Here is a 15,600-nt window from a genome sequence, read left to right on the forward strand (position 1 = left end):
GAAGTACTGTGTTCCCAAAGACTAGAGACTTTGCCGGCTCCTGCTCAGTAGCGTAAGTTTTCTTGTATTCTTGGTGTAGTCAGCTACCGGGTTGACAAGAGTAGGGCATTCCCGAAAGTAAGGGAACGCGTGCATCCTAGGTAAAATGCTCGTAAAAAAATAGGATAAAAAAAGATCACAGGGAGATGCGCTCTGCTATAAGGGTGACCTGTGAGGAGTGTTCTTTTATTGTAATTGTTTTGGGGCGCCATGAACTGTGCCCCTATAAGATGACAAACTTAATTGATAAATGTTGTATGTGTTCTAATTCACTGACAGGCCGTTCCTGCTTCTTTCTCCCTTTCCTTGGGCCTCTCTATTCCCTGAGACCCAACAGTATTGAAATTAGGTCAATTAATAACCCTACAATGGGCCTCTAAGTGTTCAAGTGAAAGACAGAGTCGCGAGTCTCTCACTTTAACTCTAAAACTAGAAATGGTTAAGCTTAGTGAGGAAGACATGTCAGAAGGCAAGATAGGCTGAAAGCTAAGCTGAAAGTTTGTACCAAAAAGCCAGTTTGTGAATGCAAAGGAAAAGTTGTTGAAGGAAATTAAACATTTTACTATAGTGAACACATAAATGCGAAAGTGAAACAGTTTATTGCCTATTTGGAGAAAAATTTAGTGGTTTCGATAGAAAATAAAACCAGCTACAACATCCCCTCAAACCAAAACTGAATCCAGAGCAAGGCCCTGATTCTGTTCTATTCTATGATGGCTGAGAGAGGCAGGGAAGCTATAGAAGTTTGAAGCTAGAAGAGATTATTTTATGAGGTTTAAGGAAAAAAGCCATCTCCAGAGCATAAAAGGGTAAGATGAGGTAGCAAATGCTGATGGAGAAACTGCAGCAAGTTATCCAGAAGATCTAGCTAAGATCATTGATGAAGGTGGCCACTGAATAACAGATATTCAATGTGGACAAAACAGCCTTCTATTGGAAGAAGATGCGGATTCGTAGCTAGAGAGGTCAATGTCTGGCTTCAAAGGCCAGGCTCACTCTTTTGTTAGAGGCTAATGCAGTTAGTGACTTTAAATTGAAACAAGTGCTCGTTTACCATTGTATTATAAAAACCTTTAAGAGTTACCCTAAATATAATCTGCTGGTGCTCTGTAAGTGGAATTACAAAGCCTGGATAACAGCACATCTGTTCACAGCATGGTTTACTGAATATTTTAAGCCCACTGTTGAGGGCTACTGCTTAGTAAAAAGATCTCTCTCAGAGTATTATTGCTGACTGAAAAAGTGTCTAGTCACCCAAGAACTCTAATGGAGATGTATAAGGAGATGAATGTTGTTTTCATGTGTGCTAACACAAGATCCATTCTGCAGCCCATGGATCAAGAAGTAATTTTGCCTTTCAAGTCTTATTATTTAAGAAATACATTTTGTAGGGCCATAGCTGCCATAGATAGTTATTCTTGTGATGGATCTGGGAAAAGTAAATTGAAAACCTTCTGGAAAGGATTCACTATTCCAGATATCATTAAGAACATTTGTGATTCATGGAAAGTGGTCAAAGTATCACAATTAACAGGAGTTTGGAAGAAGTTGATTCCAGCTCTCATTGATGACTTTGAGGAGTTTAAGACTTCAATGAAGGAGGTTACTGCAGATGTGGTTGTAAATAGCAAGAAAACTAAAAGTAGAAGTGGAGCCTGAAGATAGGACTGAACTGTGGCAATCTCATGAGAAACTTGAATGGATGACCAGTTTTTTTCTAATATATGACCAAAGAAAGTGGTTTCTTGAGATGGAAACTACTCCTGGTGAAGATGCTGGGAACACTGTTGAAATGACAATGAGGGATTTAGAATATTTCATAAACTTAGTTGCTAAAGCAGTGGCAGGGTTTGAGAGGATTGACTACAATTTTGAACATGCTACTGTGGGTAAAATGGTAGCAAACAGCATCACATGCTCCGAGAAATCTTTCATGGAAGGAAGAGTCAATTGATGCAGCAGACTTCACTGTTGTCTTATTTTAAGAAATTGCTGCAGCACCTCCCCTTTCAGCAACCACCACCCTAATCAATCAGCTGATTGCAGAAAAAAAAAGAAAAGTATATTATGACAGAGGGGGGCACAAGACAAAATGTTAATAATTGGTGAATTATTGGTGCTAAAGTAAGGGTATGTGAGTGAGTGTTCATTGTACTATTTTTTCAGCTTTTTTGAGGTTTAAAACTTTTCAAAATAAAGAGTTGAATAAATTGTTTTGATTTTAAAATTATGAATTAAAAAGAAATTGGTTTAAGCCAGGTGTAGTGGTGCATCCCTGTAGTCCCAATGATCTAGGAGGCTGAAGAGGGAGGATCACCTCGGCTCTGGAGTATGAGTCCAGCATGGGCAACATAGCAAGACATCATCTTTAAAAAAAAAAAAAGAAGAAAGAAAGAATTAGATTCTATTTTAATTTTTAAAAATAGGGGAGGGGGAGAGGCCAACCAAGAGCAAAATGATGGCAAAGGTTCCATTACAGTAGTTGGAATATAGGGATTTTTTTTCCTTCTTCTCAATTATTCTGATTTTTTAAAATAGTTAAAATAAACTGTTTTAATGTTATTCTCATTTTATAGATGAGAAAACAGATCAGGAAGATTAATTTGCCAGAGTCACACAGCTAGTGTCAACAGACCTCATACCTGACTCAGACCTGACTTGGAGCTCCATAATGTTAACTGGGTGCAGTGGCTCACACCTGTAATTCCAGCACTTTGGGAGGCCCAGGCAGATGGATCGCTTGAGCTCAGGAGTTCAAGATCAGCCCAAGCGACATGGTAAAATCCCATCTCTAGAAAAAAATACAAAAATTAGCCAGTCTTGGTGGCATGCACCATTAGTCCCAGCTACTTAGGGGGCTGAAATGGGAGGATTGCTTGAACCTAAGAAGTCGAGACTGCAGTGAGCCATATTCATGCCACTATACTCAGCCTGGGTGACAAAGTGAGACCCTGTGTGAAGGGGGAAGAAATAATCAAGATCAAGAAACCCTGTTAGGAATGGGACCCAGTTTCCAAGGGACCCATACAGAAACCTCCATTGCCAGTGGCTAGAGTGGGTGTACTTATGAGTGTTGATTGGCTTTCCAAAAAGACTGAAGGGTAAATGTGGACTGAGGGGAACCAATAATGCATTTGGAGAAGCTGAAACAGTTGAGCTCATAAACTTCCCCAGCAAGAAAATGATTCATCTAGCCAGGGAGGGCTTCTAAAAGGGTGAGAGAATCAGATTGCCTGGAGTCAGGTGTGAGAGCTCTGCAGTATTAGCTGTGTGACTCTGGCAGATTACTTACTCTTCCTGCATCTGTTTCCTCATCTGTAAAATGAGAATAACATTGCTGGGAAGATTTAATGTAAATGCATATAAAGTTCTTGCTACAGTGCTGGCATATGGTAAGCTCAGTTGACCTTAACAATTCCTTTTGTCATCACACATTTTCTTCTAAGCATACACACACATACCTTTCCTATAAATATACATATGAAAAGGTGGCAAGTTGGGGGAGGAAACACATTTCAGCAAAATATTCCACAGTGTTAAGTAGTTGTTTCAAGGTGATGAAACTGAATGTAATTTTCTCTTTTCAGTATTTCAGTTTCAATGTGATGATTGTATATATTGTATGGTGATATAATTAATGCACAATAAATGCAAAGTGCAGCTTTTCAGTTCAATGAATTTTAACATTTGTGTATCATTATATAAGCAATGCACAAAACAAGATAAAGAACATTTTCATCACCCCAGAAATTCATTCATCCCCATTTCCAGTTAGTTTTTGTCCCTACCAAGAATACATTTATATTTTAATTAAAAAATTAATTTGCAACTATTTCTTAAATGGGAACCATTCTGGCATTTTCATTTATTGTAAAAGTGACTTATGCCTGAGCCATTATAATTCACCTAGCACCAAAAAACATACGTATATGTAAGCATTCTACATGGGTGATACAGTTTGGATATTCGTCCCCACCCAAATCTCATAGTTGAATTGTAATCCCCAGTGCTGGAGCTGGGGCCTGGTGGAAGGTGTTTGGATCATGGGGGCAGGTTCTTCACATATGGCTTGGGCCATCCCCTTTGTAATAAGTGAGCTCTCACTCTGAGTTCATGCAAATTCTGGTGGTTTAAAAGTGTGTGTCACCTCCCCTCAACTCCCTCTGGCTCTTGCTTTCACCTTGTGATGTGCCTGCTCCCCTTCCACCTTCTGCCATGATTGTAAGCCTCCTGAGGCCTACCTAGCAGCTGAGCAAATGCCAGCACCATGCTTCTTGTAAAGCCTGCAGAACTGCGAGCCAATCAAACTGCTATTTTTAAATAAATTACCCAGTCTCAGATATTTCTTTATAGCAATGCAAGAATGGCCTAATATAATGAAGTCTTCCTTTACCACTGTTTCAGAAGTTGCATCTTTCACTCAACAATACCTAATGAACCATTCTCCATTGCCAATAAATATGAATCTATAACCAGGGACAGATCCAGGCTATTTAGGTACCTGAAGCTTACATAATTGGTGAGGCACAGAGCTTAAACAAAGAGAGTTATAATACAAAATACCAGTAACGCTACAGTGTCACCCCAACCAGGAGAAGTATGGCAGAGGGAAGCCAGATTGGAAAGCAATTAAAAGACAGCAGCCTTAATCAGTTGCTCTTAGAAGAACTTACTTTTGCAAATAACAACAACAACAACAACAATAATGTGAGCAATGGCTCGAGCTGCTCTTAGGGTCTTGGAAGGTGCCAGCGCAAGCAAGGGTCCCTGAACTCAGAATTCTTTTGCTTCAAGGTAAAGCCATTTCTGCCTCTATCATCAGTGGCTATATATAATTCTTTATATGGAGGTATAAAATTTATTTCTTTGGCCAGGCGAGGTTGCTCACACTTGTAAACCCAGCACTTTGGGAGGCTGAGGTGGGTGGATCACGAGGTCAGGAGTTCAAGGTCAGCCTGACCAACATGGTGAAACCCTGTCTCTACTAAAAGTACAAAAATTAGCTGGACATGGTGGCACACACCTGTAATGCCAGCTATTGGGAGGCTAAGGTGGGAGAATCACTTGAACCTGGGAGGTGGAAGTTGCAGTGAGCTGAGATCGTGCCACTGCACTCCAGCCTGGGCAATAGAATGAGACTCCATGTCAAAAAAAAATTATTTATTCAACTTTTGCTACTTTAAACTTTTGCTGTGTCAAACTAAATAACAAACTGAGAAAATCCCCCTGAAAGAAAATGATATTGAGTCAAGGAGGATCCCAAGATGGCCCAATAAGAGACAGCTCTGGAAAGCAGCTCCCAGCAAGAGAGACGTAGAAGCTGAGTGGTCTCCACAATTCCAAACGGGGTACCAGTTTCATTTTGTGGGTCTGGTTGGACAGTGGGTATAAACCAAATAGGGCAAGTTGAGGCAAGGTGGGGCACTGCCCCACCCAGTAGGTGTGTGCAACCAACTGGAGGACTGGGGGATCTCCCACTCTGGGACTTCAGTTCGGATACAGCCCTCCACCCAAGCCCTCTACAACCCACAGAACAGGTGATCTTCACCAGACTGAAGAGCCTCAGCGAGCTGCCTGAACAGGGCAGAATAGCAACTTTGGCCAGCACCAGGGCTGTCAGCATAGATCTAGGCAAAAGCAATGGCTGACATGAAAGCCAGAAAGCTGGCTGGACAGAGCCATCAGCTCCCCAGAAAGAAGGGGAACTAAAAATCAGGGAAACAGCACATATGGCAGGATGGGTCCCCCATGCACAAAGCCCAGCAGGCTAAAAAAACTCTCACTCCAGAGTTTCACACCCAGAATATCAGAGAGCAACCAGGAATGATCGAGCTCGAGGGTGGGGGGAAAGGGCAGCCACCATTGCAGAAGCTGGCCTAATTTTCCTGAGTAAATAAAAGACGCAGCAGCTCTACTGAATCCCTTTGAAATCTGGCACAAGACAAGGATGCCCTCTCTCACCACTCCTATTCAATATAGTATTGGAAGCTCTAGCCAGGGTAATCAAGCAAGAAAAAGAAATAAAGGGTATTCAGTTAGGAGAAGAGGAAGCAAATTGTCTCTATTTGCAGATGACATGATTGTCTATTTAGAAGACCCCATTGTCTCAGCCCAAAATCTCCTGAAACTGATAAGCAACTTCAGCAAAGTCTCAGGATTCAAAATCAGTGTGCAGAAATCACAATCATTTCCATACACCAATAACAGACAAACAGAGAGCCAAATCAGAAGTGAACTCCTGTTCACAATTGCTACAAAGAGAATAAAATACCTAGGAATACAACTAACAAAGGATGTAAAGGACCTCTTCAAGGAGAACTACAAATCACTGCTCAATGAAATAAGAGAGGACACAAACAATGGAAAAACATTCCATGCTCATGGTTGGGAAGTATCAACACCATGAAAATAGCCATACAGCTCCAAGTAATTTATAGAATTCAGTGCTATCCCCATCAAGCTACCAATGACCTCCTTCACAGAACTGGAAGAGACCACTTCAAACTTCATATGGAACCAAAAGAGCCTGCATAGCCAAAACAATCCTAAGCAAAAAGAACAAAGCTGGAGGCATCATGTTGCCTGACTTCAAACTATACTACAAGGCCACAGTAATCAAAACAGCATGGTACTGGTACCAAAACAGAGATACAGACCGATGGAACCGAACAGAGGCCTCAGAAGCAACACCACACATCTACAGTCATCTGATCTTTGACAGACCTGAGAAAAACAAGCAATGGGGAAAGGATTCCCTATTTAAAATGATGTTGGGAAAACTGACCCCTTACTGACACCTTACACTCAAATTAATTCCGGATGGATTAAAGATCTAAAAGTAAGACCTAACACCATAAAAACCCTAGAAGAAAACCAAGGCAAAACCATTCAGGACAATAGGCATAGTCAAGGACTTCATGGCTAAAACACCAAAAGCAATGGCAACAAAAGCCAAAATAGACAAATGCGATCTAATGAAACTCCAGAGCTTCTGTACAGCAAAGGAAAGAATCGTTAGAGTGAACCAGCAACCAACAGAATGGGAAAAAATTTTTGCCATCTACCCATCTGACAAAGGGCTAATATCCAGAATCTACAAAGAACTAAAGCAGATTTACAAGAAAAAAACAAACTCATTCAAAAGTGGGTGAAGGATATGAACGGACACTTTACAAAAGAAAACATCTATGAAGCCAACAAACATATGAAAAAATGCTCATCATCACTGGTCATTAGAGAGATGCAAATCAAAACCACATTGAGATACCATGTCATGCCAGTTAGAATGGTGATCATTAAAAAATCTGGAGACAACAGATGCTGGAGAGGATGTGAAGAAATAGGAACACTTTTACACTGTTGGTGGAAGTGCAAATTAGTTCAACCATTGTGGAAGACAGTGTGGCGATTCCTCAAGGACCTAGAAATAGAAATTCCATTTGACCCAGCAATCCCATTACTGATATATACCCAAAGAATTATAAATTGTTCTGTTATAAAGACACATGTACACATATGTTCATTGTGGCACTGTTTACAATAGCAAAGACCTGGAACCAACCCAAATTACCATCAACGATAGACTGGATAAAGAAAATGTGGCACATATACACCATGGAATACTATGCAGCCATAAAAAATGATGAGTTCATGTCCTTCAGAGAGACATGGATGAATCTGGAAACCATCATTCTCAGCAAACTGACACAAGATCAGAAAACCAAACACCGCATGTTATCACTCATAGACAGATGTTGAACAATTAGAACATGTGGACACAGAGAGGAGAGCATCACATACTGCAGTCAGTTGGGAGGGGCTAGGGGTGGGAGAGTGGGGGAAGGGGAGGGTGGGGGGGATAATGAGGAGAGACACCTTGCCATGTATGTACCTATGCAACAATCTTGCATGATCTGCACATGTACTCCAGAACCTAAAGTACAATTAAAAAAAAAAAAAGAAAAAAAAGAAAATGACAGTCAGTAATAAAATGTGAACAAATTACTGAATAACGTTACCAAAAGCATCAGCAAGTGGCAGGAAGAGGACCTCTAAGCCTTTTGAACTAGACTAGAAGCATAAAAGGATCTTTAAAAGCTGTCATTCCAGAAGATTTGATAGATTATTTTGTCTCAAACATAGTTTGATGTATAAATGACTTATATATAATATCATTATTCTCAGAGGTAAATTTGTGGTATATATAGAAAGAAAATGATATTTATTTGAGAATAGGGCATTGCAGTGGGAAAATTCATGCCATAGTAAACTATGTACATATTCAAGGATGTAGAGGAAGACAGGCTTTTAGAGGAAAAATGAAGACAATTATGTAATTGTTTTGAAATAATCATCTTTAGCTGCAAGAATTAATAGCAAGGGTGACACCAGTCCAAGGTTGGGCAGGCAGTTTCTGGGTGGATACACTCACAGAAGTATTTTTTGTGTAAGATTGTGATGGTATTTGTGCAATATTGCAATTTTTGCAAATGATAGTTTTGTTCTCAGGCATACAAAAGCGTGAGAACCCTCTTCGTGGGCTTCCCCAGCTCTGTTTGTCAGAGTTTGGGTGTTGTTTTTTTAAACACAAGCAACTCCATTTTGACTCTGACTGCTTTTATAGTGTCATCAATATTGACACTATAAAATATTGATACTGCGATCAATATTCGTGTGCAGATATTTGTGCACATCTCTGGTTCTTTTCTTGTGATGAATTCAAAGAAGTAAAATTTTTGAATCAAATGAACTTTCACCACATGGTGTCAAAGCTGACTAGAAAGTTTGGGTTAGAACACACGATAACCAGCAGTGAATGAGAATCACTGTTCCTTGCCCCATGCAAACATTTGCTTCCTGAGGCAGATCATAAGGATGCAGTCACTCAGCTCTGTTTCGTACTCTGCTGTGAACCCTCAAGGATAGAAAGCTGATGACTCTATGCCCCTGGTTTCCCCATAAGCTGGTTCTGCAAATGACCTGAATTGTGTCAAGCTGACTCCCCTGTGCAAGGATGTGAAAGTGGAAGGGACACGGCGGCTGTGCTTCTACTTCTTCTACTGCCAAAAATTGTAGTGGGGACTTGGTTTTCTGCAGTAGCAGAAGCAGAGTCCCAGAATCCAGTTCTTACCTTATTGTGTGAGATGCAGAAGTGGGGCATCATTTTACTGGTGTAGATGCCCCAGAGCCAACAGGTGTGGCATTGACTTCCCAATATCCCAGTCTTGTGATCATGGCACTGGCTGAAGCATTACTGGTGGCCCACTTCTAGGGTGGGGCCCCATTCTGGGGGTGGGGCCATTCCTGGAATATTAGCCTAGACCCTCCTCCTCCAGTCCTAGAACAATCTTATAGTCACCTAATTCCCTGTGTCAAAACCCACTCTGCTTAAGTTGTCTAGAGTGACTTCTGTTATCTGCAACTGTACTCTGGCTAATAGATGCAGGGACACACATACAAAATGTTACCTCCTGTAAGCAATTCTTTTACTATTAGTAAGATTGGCCATCTTTTTAAATGTTCGTTAGTCATGTGTAATTCTGTCATTTGGGAGCTGTCTCTTCTAGTCTTCAGAGTTCCTTTATAAAGGCAGTTCCTTTTAAAAATTGATTTATAAGAAAAACTATCTTTGAGTTGGGGATAATTGTGCAAAGGAATTATTTTGTTTGTTTTGTTTTCCCCTCAGTAGGTCACCTGTCTCTTAACCTTCATGTTAAATCAATTTTTAACCAAGAGGGACTTTGTTCATGGTGCTCTTTTTACTTTTATTTTTACAGACAGTTTGCTCTGTCGGCTAGGCTGGAGTGCAGTGGTTGGGTCATGACCCACTGCAGCTGTTACTGGAAAGAGGTCCTGATCCAGATCCCAAGAGAGGGCTCTCGGTTATCACCCAAGAAAAAATTTAAGGTGAATCCATAAAGTGAGAGCAAATTTATTAAGAAAGTAAGGGAATAAAAGAATGGCTATTCCATTGTCAGAGCAGCAGCGTGGGCTGCTTGACTGATAATACTTGTAGTTATTTCTTGATTATATGCTAAACAAGTGTATTATTCATGAGTTTTTGAGGAAACGGGTGGGCAGTTTCTGGAACTGAGGGTTCCTTCCCCTTTTAGACCATATAGGGTAACTTCCTGATGTTGCCATGGCATTTGTAAATGGTCATGGTGTTGTTGGGAGTGTCTTTAGCATGCTAATGCATTATAATTAGTATATAATGAGCAATGAGGATGACCAGAGGTCACTCTAGTCACCATCTTGCTTTGCGTGAGTTTGACCCATCTTGTTTACTGCATGCTATTTTATCAGCAAGGTCTTTGTGAACGGTATCTTGTGCCCATCTCCCATCTCTTCCTGTGACTAAGAATGCATAACCTCCTGGGAATGCAGCCCAGTAGGTCTCAGTACTTTACCCAGCTCCTATTCAAGATGAAGTCACTCTGGTTCAACTGCTATTGACATATTTTCCCCCCTTCCTTTTACAAGGGAACCCTTAATCCTAAGGGTTGTAGAGGTATGTAGATCCATCTTCTGTAACTTCTTCAGGCTGAATAGGGGCAATGATATTTCTGCCTAACTATTAGGGTCTCTTGTATTTAGGGTAGAGTGGAACTCAGTCAGAAAGTGTTGGTATGGCAAGGACCATTCATAACTCTTGAGTTCCATGAAAAGGTGTTATCTGGAAGATTAGTTAAGTGTTCAATTTAAGAAAACATTGAGTAAGCTCATCCTACATTTCTATACAAAGAGTACAACAGCAATATATTCCACAACAATAAAATAAAATAGCAAAATTATTCCAAGTAAACGAAATAAGAAGGCTTTCCAGGAACTGGGCAATTGTTGGAACCAAGCTGATATGGGGTCTCTAGCTGATTCCACTATGTGCCCAGAATTAGACTGTTGATCCAGATTTTTACATTACCCATCCCTCTTGTTTCCTCTGAGGTGCAGCCAGAGATCGCTGATTGGTTCACAGGAAAAAGCAGGGTCAGTTTAAATTGCAGAAAAACATTCAAAAACAACTGATGAGACTAGAATTTAATAACAGGTGTACCATAGTTTTTGAAGCATAACTTTTCTCTCTTCAGTCCTCATTTTTATTTAAAATATATCATAATTATGACAGATTTGGTTTATTATACTTGGCCTGATTATTTGTATACAGTGCAGTACGAATGATTCTATTTCACATAGGCTTTTTAAATTGGCTTTGGTGGAACTTTCTTTTATAAAAGGATCTCAGATAAGCCTTTTTTTTTTTTTTTTTTTTTTTTAGATGGAGTCTCGCTCTGTTGCCAGGCTAGAGTGTAGTGGCATGATCTTGGCTTACTACAACCTCTGCCGCCTGGGTCCAAACAATTCTCCTGCCTCAGCCCCCCATGTAGCTGGGACTACAGGCATGTGCCACCATCCCCAGCTAATTTTTGTATATTTAGTAGAGATGGGGTTTCATCATGTTGACCAGGATGGTCTCAATCTCTTGACCTGGTAATTCATCTGCCTTGGCCTCCCAAAGTGCTGGGATTATAGGCGTGAGCCACCGCGCCCAGCCCAGACTTTTTTAAAGCTGAGTCCAGCCATGGATTGGTAACAAATACCTATGAGTTTGGGTGAATTCTTCTTAAGAGATTTCAAGATAAGTTGGGGCTTCTGGGCCCATCACAAAGTGACATTCTTTGGTCAGGAACCCTGTACAGTGACTGTGTAGACAAGGTATGAGGCTAGTTTTCCCAAGGGGCTTTTATTGGCTCTGTAAGTCAAGTTTCATTCCTTAAAGGAAAGTATATCATTACAGTCAAAGCCTTGGTAAAATAGCTGTGGAGCCTAGTCTCCAATTGTGTCCAGTTGCAAAATAAAATGGATATTTTTTTTTTTTTTTGAGATGGAGTTTTACTATTGTTACCCAGACTGGAGTGCAATGGCACGATCTCGGCTCACCGCAACCTCTGCCTCCTGGGTTCAAGCAATTCTCCTGCCTCAGCCTCCTGAGTAGCTGGGACTACAGGCGTGCACCATCATGCCCAGCTAATTTTTGTATTTTTAGTAGAGACGAGGTTACCTTGTTGACAAGGATGGTCTCGATGTCTTGACCTCGTGATCCACCCGCCTCGGCCTCCCAAAGTGCTGGGATTATAGGCTTGATAAAATGGATTCTTACTGTACTTACACAAATAACTCTATTGCTATAAACTAAGAATACACGGTTTTCCAAATTCTGGAGCAATCAGGTAGAGAGAAGCAAATATACTCCAAATTTTGTTTACAGGAGTACACGTTACTCAATTATCAAAAGTTGTAAATAGCTTAAAATAACAGTTTTTTGTCTCTGTAAAAGATCAGCAACGTTTTAAGCAAAAAGTCAAAAAGATTGTTTCAGACTTCTATTAGTTTAGTTCATGCAGTTAACTCCTGTTTGATGCTCGTGAACATTGCAGCTCTCCATAAGAGTCCTGAAAGATTTTCTCTAATCCAATGTCACAATGTTCAAAGTTATCAGAAACCGGCATTTAAAAGCATCTGTCAAAGTCCTATAGCTAATTAAGGGTCACCTTTTAAAGAGGATCAAAACAAGGTAACAATTGCCTGTGGATGACTGAAAGTCTTGGAACAGCCACTATTACCACCACAGTTGGCTAGGAATTTTGGTTCCTTCTATGGCATACAACAATTTTATATAACAATTGTAACTATTAATAATATACACTAAGTCATATCATGATTATATGAGTTTCCCATAATTTTGGAGCACATACCAATAACTTTAATTATACAAATACAGCCCAAAGAAAGCCAAACACCCCACTGTTTCATATTTAACCACGCTTCCTGTATGATTGTTATACCAAATAAGCCAGATATGTCATTTTTGGACTTTAGGAGACCTAATAGCTAAAAGATTAATTAGGAGATCAGAAGAAGACATAATTTATAATTTGATTTTGGAAAGTTTGTCAAATATCAAAGATTTAAAACATTTGATATTATAAAACCAAATTGCAGGTCACCATAAGTCATTTACTTCACCGAAACAAAAACTCAGAATTTTTTAAAAGGCAAAACTTTCACTCATTAACAGAGGGAAGACGTAGCTTTCCATGCAATCTCTTTCCTTTCCCTTTCTTTGTCTATAGTTTATTCAGGCAAACAAAAATCTTTCATTTTTTTAATATAACATGAAAATTGGCTGGGTCTGGTGGCTCACGGCTGTAATCCCAGAACTTTGGGAGGCTGAGGTGGATGGATTACCTGAGGTCAAGAGTTTGAGACCAGCCTGGCCAACATGGTGAAACCCCATCTCTACTAAAAATACAAAAAAATTAGCCAGGCGTGGTGGCAGGCACCTGTAATCCCAGCTACTCAGGAGGTTGAGGCGGGAGAATCGCTCGAGCCCAGGAGGTGGAGGTTTCAGTGAGCTGAGATTGTGTCACTACACTCCAGCCTGGGTGACAGAGTGAGACTCCATCTCAAAAAAAAAAAAAAAAAAGCCAACGTGGAAATCTTGTTTAAAAGAGAAAGCCAAACAAATTTCAGCCTTTACATTTTTGTGCTATTGATGTCAAACTCAATTCTTAATAAAACCTTATAAATCAATCTTAATCAGTTTGACCATAAGGCAAGAAAATAAAGTTTATAAGAAATGCAGTCATTATGGAAAAGAGGATTGTGAATTCCTCACGTATCCAAGAAGGGCATTTTGAGGGGAAAAGTAATGCTCCTGGTATTGGGGTATGTTGGAATTGGATTTTCCTGGAGAGGGCCAGCCCATCCTTACATTAGCAAGCCAAGGGTCAGATTTAATTAACAGCAAGCCTTGGTTAGTTTATCTTATGAGTATGAGACTGACTCGCTGTCGCCATTTGACATCTGGAGTTGTACTTCATTCAGGGTGAGGTTATTTAGCCATCTGAAATCAGACTCCTCAGCAACCTCACCACACTCGGGACTGCGGAGACTGCTCTGTGCTCTCAGGAAACTACTGTCTTAAGGTGAGTAGGGGTCTGGGAAGTGGAGGAGGGGAGGGAGCAACAGGGACTCCACACACAGCATTTTTCTTCCCCTCCATCCAGGGCTGCTTGCATGGTGATCAGTGTGAGTGTCTGCTTGGGAAGGGGCTCAAGCCCATCCTTACCCTGAGCCTTTGAGAGCAACTGGCCTGGTCCCAACTTATGCATCCCTCAAGGCCTAAAACCTGGGCTGGGTAGGGGCACACTGGGCATGGGACAGACAGAATGTTAGAGAACAGAACCATGGAGATTAGGGACCCAGGCAAAGTCATTAACTTTAAAAGCTGTAGTCTGTGCAGATTTGGGGGCATTCTGGAAGTGGCCCACAAACCGCTATAGGACAGACGTATGGGACTACCATATGTCACCTATCAGGCAGAGCACTTTCGGTTTTACATGCTCTGTTTTGGGGAAAGATAGTGATAACCATAGGATGAAGGCACATGGCCCCAATGGAGTCTCTGCCACCTGCAATGTCAGAAAAGGGGCACAGTTTATGACAGGAGATGAGGTACTGCACTTCTTGTCTCTGGCCTCAGTTGGTTGGTTTCAAAATGCAGGAGTAGGATTAGGTCACTCTCAGGTGTCTCCCAGCACTAGGTTATATCTAACTGGGTGGCATAGGTTCATGCTGGCCTCGTGGTTTTTGCAGAGCTCTGCTGGCTCAGGCTCCTGGCTCCAGGAGGTACAGGCTCAGGCTCGCCTATTTCCAGAGTCTACTACCTGTGCCCTGCCTGTTGGCCCCAGAGCCCTCACAGCCGGTGTTAAGTTTCATTTCTCTGGGTGCTCCCCCTTGCTGCCCCAGGGCCCAATCAATAATGTCCTTCTCCCCAACACACCCTTGCTGAGCTTTCCCACCTCTACAGTGGGGCCACCTGGGGCAGGACAGCAGAGACAATCCTTTTTTTGTTGTTTTTAATTTGGGTAAAATATACATAAAATTTACCATCTTAATAATTTTAAACTGTACAATTCAGTAGAATTATGTACATATGCATTGTGTAGCCATCACTGCCACACATTTCCAGAACTCTTAATCTTGGAAAATTGAAACTCTGTACTCATTAAATGACAACTCCCATCCTGTACTCCCCCCAGCCCTGGGAAACCACCATTCTACTTTCTGTCTCTATGGGTTTGACTGTTCCAGGTACCTCATATAATTGGGATCATACAGCATTTGTCTTTTTGTGGCTGACTTAATTTCAATTAGCAGAATGGAAGATCTTCAAGATTTATCCTTGCTCTAGAATTTATTGGAATTTACTTTCTTGTGAAGACTGAATAATGTTCCATTCCATGTATATATTATATTTTGTTTATTCATTTGTCTGTTGATGGATGCTTGAGTTGCTTCATCTTTTAGCTACTGTGAACAATGCTGCTATCAACATGGGTGTATAAATATCTCCTCCAGACTAGGCTTTCAGTTGCTTAGGGTATTTACCCAAAAGTGGGTTTACAGGATTATATGAGAATTCTATTTTTATTTTTTTGACAAACTGTCATATTGTTTTCTATAGCAGCTGTACGATTTTACATTTCCACCAACAGTGCA

The 15,600-nt window shown here is 40.8% G+C and overlaps 1 non-coding gene across 2 annotated transcripts in view; it reads left to right on the plus strand.

Annotated features, from left to right (window-relative positions):
* The first annotated feature begins 10 nt into the window (after positions 1-10).
* Positions 11-15,600, plus strand: part of LOC103795903 (uncharacterized) — a 30,149-nt gene continuing 14,559 nt past the window's right edge. For both annotated transcript variants that reach the window (XR_008474570.2, XR_001914094.4), the window contains exons 1-3: positions 11-52; positions 9,816-9,945; positions 13,924-14,024. This is a non-coding gene — a transcript (uncharacterized LOC103795903). The remainder of the gene's footprint in view (positions 53-9,815; positions 9,946-13,923; positions 14,025-15,600) is intronic.

The sequence above is a fragment of the Callithrix jacchus genome, chromosome 8, assembly GCF_049354715.1.
Source record: "Callithrix jacchus isolate 240 chromosome 8, calJac240_pri, whole genome shotgun sequence".
NCBI lineage: Eukaryota > Metazoa > Chordata > Mammalia > Primates > Cebidae > Callithrix > Callithrix jacchus.